This window comes from Astatotilapia calliptera, chromosome 7 (genome assembly GCF_964374335.1).
Source record: "Astatotilapia calliptera chromosome 7, fAstCal68.1, whole genome shotgun sequence".
Taxonomy (NCBI): Eukaryota; Metazoa; Chordata; class Actinopteri; order Cichliformes; family Cichlidae; genus Astatotilapia; species Astatotilapia calliptera.
In genome coordinates, this window is record NC_137428.1 from 49,230,342 (window position 1) to 49,237,840 (window position 7,499).

A 7,499-nucleotide genomic window follows, 5' to 3' on the forward strand; every position below is an offset into this window, starting at 1 on the left:
TGCATGTTACAATGACAAATGATAGACGCTCATCTACTTGCTGACACTTGCTGTGTTTCCATTGGTTGTACTTGATCTTGAGTAATGAAAGTGGTAGCTTGCCTCAGATTCTTGCCTCCTGTTAGTTTACTATGAAAGATAAAGGGTTTATTCACAATGCACATGCGAGGGTAACTAGAAAAACACTACTGGCTTCTCAGCTTGACAAGCTCCAGCCATGGTTAGCAGAACATGGACGAGCCTGTGAAATGGAGGCTACAGTTTCCAGTGGGATCCAGGGCAAGCAGAGTTTCCATCAGAAATAGCAAACTGTGGCCAGAAGATGGCAGGATGCATATGGATGCATGAAGGCAAGAAGCTTTATGACAGAATATTGTTTGAAATGAAAGGAGAGGGGTCATTTTCATTTTGGTACATATTAATTCATCTCTATTTGTCGATTTCACTAGGCAAGCACGCCCTCCTTGTCCTGATATAACACCACTAATACTGTGCTTAACAAATTTAAGATTTTTACCATAAAATTGTGGCTTCAAGTCAGAAAATTCAGTAATTTTTATTTTTAAACAGGTTTTTTATGCAGCTATAATATATTTTTGTTTTCCTATTTTTACGACAGATTGTGTACTCCCAACAACTCAAAGCATTTATGAATGCAGAAATGCTGACATGAAAATTGTTGGTTCAGTGGGTGAAAATGCTTTGTTATCAGCTACAGCAGCAGAAGACCACACCAGGTGTCCCTCCTGTAAGCTAAGAAAAGAAAACTATAATTCACAAGGGCTCACTAGAACTGGTCAACAAAACACTGCCTCGTCTGATGAGCCTCAATTTCTGCTGCGAAATCTGGATGCATAAGTCAGCACCTCTCATGAACACATAAAAGCAGGGTGGCAGTATAATGATGTGGGAAATATTTTCTTGGCACACACTGGGCAGCCTTAGTGCCAACTGAACATTTTTAAATGTCATAGTCTTTACCTGAAAACACGTCGCTTTATAACCGCACTCTCCCCGTCTTTCATTGGCTGCTTCCAGCAGGATACCACACACTCAATGTCAATGTCAGTACTTACACTGAGACACTCACAGCGTAGTAATGTACAGCATTTACACTGAGCCACATGGAACTGTGAACCCAACTCATCCAACTTGTTTTTGTTTTTTGTTTTTTTACACCTGACACCTGCTCACCTATTCACTACCTTATTACAGTTTCATCCTGATACAGAATAGCGGTTTAATTTCTTTCTTTCTTTTTTTTAAAATACTTAACATTTTCTCAGGCAGTCGCCAGTCCCATTTGGACACTCGTATTGAAAAGACTTTGATAAGAAAATTATGGACTCTGCCTTTTAGGTCATGTTTGCATTTCATGATAGAGCAGTTTTGGGGCACATAAAATTTCCTGTTTAGCAGGATACATAAAACACCGTTACCTGGGTTGGGACTTGCAATTCACTACGATTCATTTGAGGCAAACCTTTTACTGACACACTTGGCATTTCTCATCTCATTATTGGGGCTGATTATAATTCACAGGCTATATTAAATGCCAGAGAAAGGGCAGTCATTGTTATGCAAATGTTAAGCATAGAGTGTGTTCTTTCATTTGGATTTAGGATTTTTTCCCTCTGTCTTTAGTTGCCTGAAAAAAGAAATAGCAATGACAATTTAATAGTTTGTTGAAAACACAAAGACTACCTGAAGCATGATTATCTCATCAGTAATCAGCTGTAAGAATAGAGCAGATATTAGAAATCAAGTCATTCACTGACTTGGATTTCTGTTATCAAGTCCTGCTCATGACTGTACAATCAACCTTACATTGACAGTCCTTGGGTAAATTACACCCTAAAAGGCCTGAGCTGGAATCATTTTGAAAAAGAAATGAATGAACCACTATAGGCAGCATGGTCCGGTGACTATGTGATGTCTGATGTGGAGGTCAGAGAGCGGTCCATATGGCAGGGGGAGACTGGCTGACCATGTTCAATGTAGCATGGACAGCAACATAGAGCTCTAGTCACTACTAACCAGCCATGAAGTTTCCATTAGACTCTAATAGGTTAAATAGCAGAAGGTTTTGGACAGTGCAGAGCTGAAAAACCACACTTTTTACTGCTGTGTATTTATTTCATTATAATTTTTTCTGTATAAAGAAGTGACTTCAAAAATGGTCAGATGTGCCAATAAAAAAAACATAAAATAGAAAGATGTGGAGAAGATGTGGAGGTTAATGTAAACAAGATCTATTTTTAAGTTTCATGTAGGGTTTCCTTCAGACAGTTCTTTGTTGTAGAGAAAAGACAATTTGCATTTATGCCCAGCAGATATTAGTTTTTTTTTTCGGAAAGTTCAAGGCTGTTGATCTCACTGATGCTCAGCGAGTGAATATTTAGGACCCATTCTATTTATTTTCTGATTCCAATTGGTTTAAGTAAAGATTTTGTTTTCATAATCAGTCAGCTGTAACTCAAGCAAACTTGTAAATAATTAAGACCTTGGATATTGAAAAGACAGTGATGAGCAATCTGCTACTGATCTGCCACTTGATCAAAAGTAAAGCACGGGCTAATTCAGTGTCTGTCTTTTCCAGTGGCAGCGCCCTTAGGGAGACAGAGAGATGTCACATAAGTTCATCACTGCTGTTTAGCTTCCAAAGGAAAGGTAGCAAAGAATGTTAACCTTCCTCTGGTATATTTCCTTTATACTTTGTTTGCATCATTTTGCAGCCTCTATAGAGCCCAGATGAACTGTGAAGACTTCAGTGAAATTAGATGCAGTATAACCACTATAAAGGTCTTACTTTTGCTTTATGACCAACACAATAGCCAAGGTGGGAATAAACAGCAAAATAAAGCTCATGGAAAGATTTTATGACTTCATGAAAGTGCAATGTGTCTTTGACCATTGCTGCACAGGCCTATTAAACAAATTAAACTAGAAGCAGCATCTGCCATATTAAAAATGACCCCCATAGTGTTCTCTAGTGTACTGCAGTAAGTTATCACCACATCAGGTAGAGTTATTTATGGACTTAAAGCAGTCGGCAATACTTCTACTATGTCAAATGCAAGACAGTAAACTGTGTGTACATTTAATACTGTAATTTACTTTGATCTCTTTGAACTGTATAGCTAAAATAATCTATATTTAAGTCAACACTTAGATAGCCTGAGGTTCAGCATTTGGAGTAAATCATAGGCAAATTTTTAGAAAAAAGAGTTTATCCATAAAAAAAGAAAAATCATCTCATCAAACATTGCATACTTGTGACATAATTTGTCTAACACACAAAACATTAACTACTTGTAATTGTTACTGTTTATAACAATGACTCTGCATAACACTAATTTTACAGCCGTCTTAGCTTGAAATTATGGTGAGATTAGTGATGATGACAGTAATTAGTGAACAGCACAGATGCTGAAATGTGTATGCAATGCCTAAATTTAAAGGCATTATCTAACTCATTCTCGACCAGATGTTAGCTGATGTGTTCATTTAGACCAAACAGAAGCTTAATCATCAATAGCTCTCAATATGTGAGTCTCAGGAACAGCTTCTAAGCTTATAATGTAGCCCTGGGTGATAAAAACTGGCTTTTCAAAAATGCACAGGCCCCAAAAGGGCACACAAGCTACTCACAAAGATTAATGTCATTGTACCTAATACAGAGAAAGATGGCAGAAATTTACTTTAAATATAAAAAGAAAAAATCCACAAAGAGAAATTTGTTTCAGATACTACTACTACTACTACTACTACTAATAATAATAATAATAATAACGTAAACTTAAAACAAGCATGTGGACACTCACTAATTGATTTGCTAAAGATTACATTTATAATGGTTTAGACATGATTTTTTCATTATTTAGGTCAGAACACTGTTTGAGATCTGGTTTCTCTTTCTTTGTCTGATTACATTTGCATCCAAAATTCTCATTAGTACTTCAAATTATAGTATTTTTTCTGTAAATACAAGAAAGCAAAGTCCCATACATTGGACTTTCCACTTCTTTTTTTTTTTTTTTTTGCCATACTCTTTGTGTGATCTGTTTGAATCTTTTTTTCCTGGCTTCCTCCACACAAACTTTCTAGCATCAAATGTTAGATTTGGGCTTTTCTGAAAATAGCACATCCAAAATCTGTTTTTTTCTGCATATGTTCTTCTTGCAAGTCTAGCTGCCTTATTCTTTGTGCTTATATTTTCCGAAATATCACTCTTTCTTGTTAATCCCATTTTGGAATGATTGAAAGGTCTCCGGTTGGCTCGAGTATATATATTTTTTAAATTTATAATTATGCAGTCCAATCTGCTGTTGGTCTTTTTGGGTCTTCCTGTGTTTCTTCTGCTTTCAGTCACAAGTCTTTCTTTAAAAAAAACTGTCTTTTTGTAAATGTATCTAATTACAAAAGATGGAAGAACAGATATTATGGCTTATTTTGTGAACACACTTGACTTTTTTTCCATGAGCTCACTCTACTTGGCCTTGCCAAGTACCCTTTCTTAAACGATTCAGTGTGCTCAATGGGACATCTTTCATTGCCAAGCTATTTTAAAGGTTCAGGACTACTGCATTTAAATATTTGGTGATTTTGGCCTGCAATAACTTTTGTTTTACAAAAAAACAACAGTGGACACATAACACTTGGTATTCAATTCAATTTTATTTATATAGCGCCAAATCACAACAACAGTCGCTTCAAGGCGCTTTATACTGTAAGGTAGACCCTACAATAATACATACAGAGAAAAAACTTGGTACTATTTATTTGTGAAAAATTGGATAAATAAGTTAATCCAAAAGTGACCTACACAGGTCGGTTAGTGTAAATTCATATATGAAAAGAAAAGCTGAATATAAGAGAACTATGTTTTACCTACTTCTGAAAGAAACAGTGGTAAAGAAAATATTTGTATTACATGTTGTATAAAAGAATCAACTCAGTGACTCCAGGTGAGGTTGTGTGGTATTAATAAAAATCGCAGAACACTCTGACATGGCATGAAATAGATAAACGACCCTGTTGCTGAGTCTCAGTCTATAATTCTTCCAAGACATCAATCTGTCAGACATCTATCAAAACATGAAATAAAATTTAGCAAGAACACTCTGTCCTGGCTCGTACTAGGGACACTCTTGGATGTTACTCTTATCATAACCCTGTTAGGCAAGTACTGTGATTTGTGCAGGTAGATTTTATAAACTCAATCTCATTTTATACACATGCTGTATACATGAACACTCAGCACATATAATTAGAGTTTTAAAAAAAACCAAGACAACTGTGGAATGCCTTATATTAGTCATAAGGTATCTATACATAAATGGTAAATGGTCTGTATTTGTATAGCGCTTTACTTGGTCCTAAGGACCCCAAAGCGCTTTACACTATACACAATCATCCACCCATTCACACACTCATTCACACACTATACATGATAAGAACATATATTTGACTGTTTATAGTAGATTATTTGCCTTCTCTGCATTCAGCAAAAATATTTTATGCAAGACAATAAACTGAAGTTATAGGATGTTTCCTTGATTGCATATGTTTACTTTTAGGAGCAGGTAGTATAATGTATTGTAACCATTCAGACAGGGTTTTACATTCCCTTTACACTTACAATACATATGTTATTTTCACTATATTTTTGACTGTAGGATAATAAACAAGTAGACAGGGGACAAACTGCCCCTTGCTGGGAATATTACAGTTAAACACATGCCAGAGAATTGAAAATCACTGTAGTGGCAGTTCCTGTAGCAGAGCGTTGATGACCAAGAGCACAATTTGCCACAATGACACACCTTACACAGACATGTAAGGTTGAAACAATGAGAGCTAATGTCACTGACGCTATATATGCAAGCACCAAACACCTCTATCAGACAGACAAATAAAGAGAACTATTACTTGACTTGGACATGAATGACCAGAATGTGCTGTGTTTGACCTTGTTCTCTATTTTACATGCTGTAATCATTTAGCAATCAGTATAACATGGGAAATCAATATGATGGCAAAAAAAAACTATTCAGTCAAAAGGGAACTAACAATTATGTCGGCTTATTGCTTAAATATGTCCACCTTTGATGGTTCTCCACTTGATCTAAAATGTCTTAGCCCTTGAGGGACACAAGGGTACTTGACAGTGGAATCCACAGAAATATGTGTGTTACACTGCTAGCCTTTCTAGTGCACTAGTGTTGCAGTTGTAAGGATCCAAAGGGAATTATTTAGATTATTTAGATAGTTCACTGATTACAAAACGAGTTACAATGAAGTGGAGCAGAAATGCATGTGTTATGGTAGAATAGACTGCAATGAGAAATGTGAATCAGGACCCCACAATGAATATGCAGAGGCAAACAGAAGGCTCTTAAACACTTATTTAAAATAACTAACAGTAAGAGAAGATATTCAGTTGTGCTGAGGAAAAACAAGAAATAACATTTATACTCCCTGTCTCCACATTATAATATCTGTCTTTGATTTCCATCTAATATTAATTTTTATGTTTATCATCTCCATTTTTTGCAATTGATGTGGAAAAGGAGCAAACTCACAGCCAAACTACTTGTGAGAGACCAAGGAAAGGGTGCACTCACTGTTAACGTGCCTCCAATATCATTGCTGGCATAATAAGCTTTGACATTCAACATTTTCTCACAAGTGACATGATTACTATGTCACCATAATTAGCCCTGACCTTTGATCTCCAGGATCAGAGTGGTTGTGACCCTTTGTTGCAACCTGTAATGAGTACCAGGATCTCAACTGTGACGGCCGTGTATTTGGTATAAGGGTCAGATTAGAGACAAATCCAATGGCGCAACAATTATGACAGTCAGGCACACGAGCTCAGGATAAATGGCCTTCCAGCGAGAGTCAACACCTGGACGCAAAGGTAATCTGTTGTAGCCTTTAAAATATATTATAACATCAGGCGCACTTGTAGATGATTTATTAGTAGTTATGTTTTTAGTTGTATTTCTGTACACAGCAGATTAATTCAGAAGGAGTTTAAGACGATTTAATTAGTCCCAGGGAACTTCTTGAATGCCTTCTATGTAGTAGAGAGAAATCAATGAAACTCGTTTGTTGAACAATTTGAACTCATTTGCTGAACATTCTTTTGCTGAACAGTTTTGAGACAAAGCTATGGTTGTAAGTAACTTGGTCATAGTTTGTAGATATTGTCCTTGGACTGGAATACATGCTTAGCCTTGGTTCAGGGTTTTACAACTACCAGTTTTAGTCATCTTTGTACACTGATGCAGGTTTGACTTTTTTAAATAGAACACATGTTCAATATGCTGAATGAATACCAACCTTGTCAAGGGAACCTTACAAGCAGTACAGAGCGGCCATGATTCCACCTCTGTTGTAGGCATGTCCTCTGTACTTCCACAGGTAAAGTACACATCAAGTAAGCATCTTTTGGCTTTACCATTGAGCATTGACTAGCTAATATTACACAA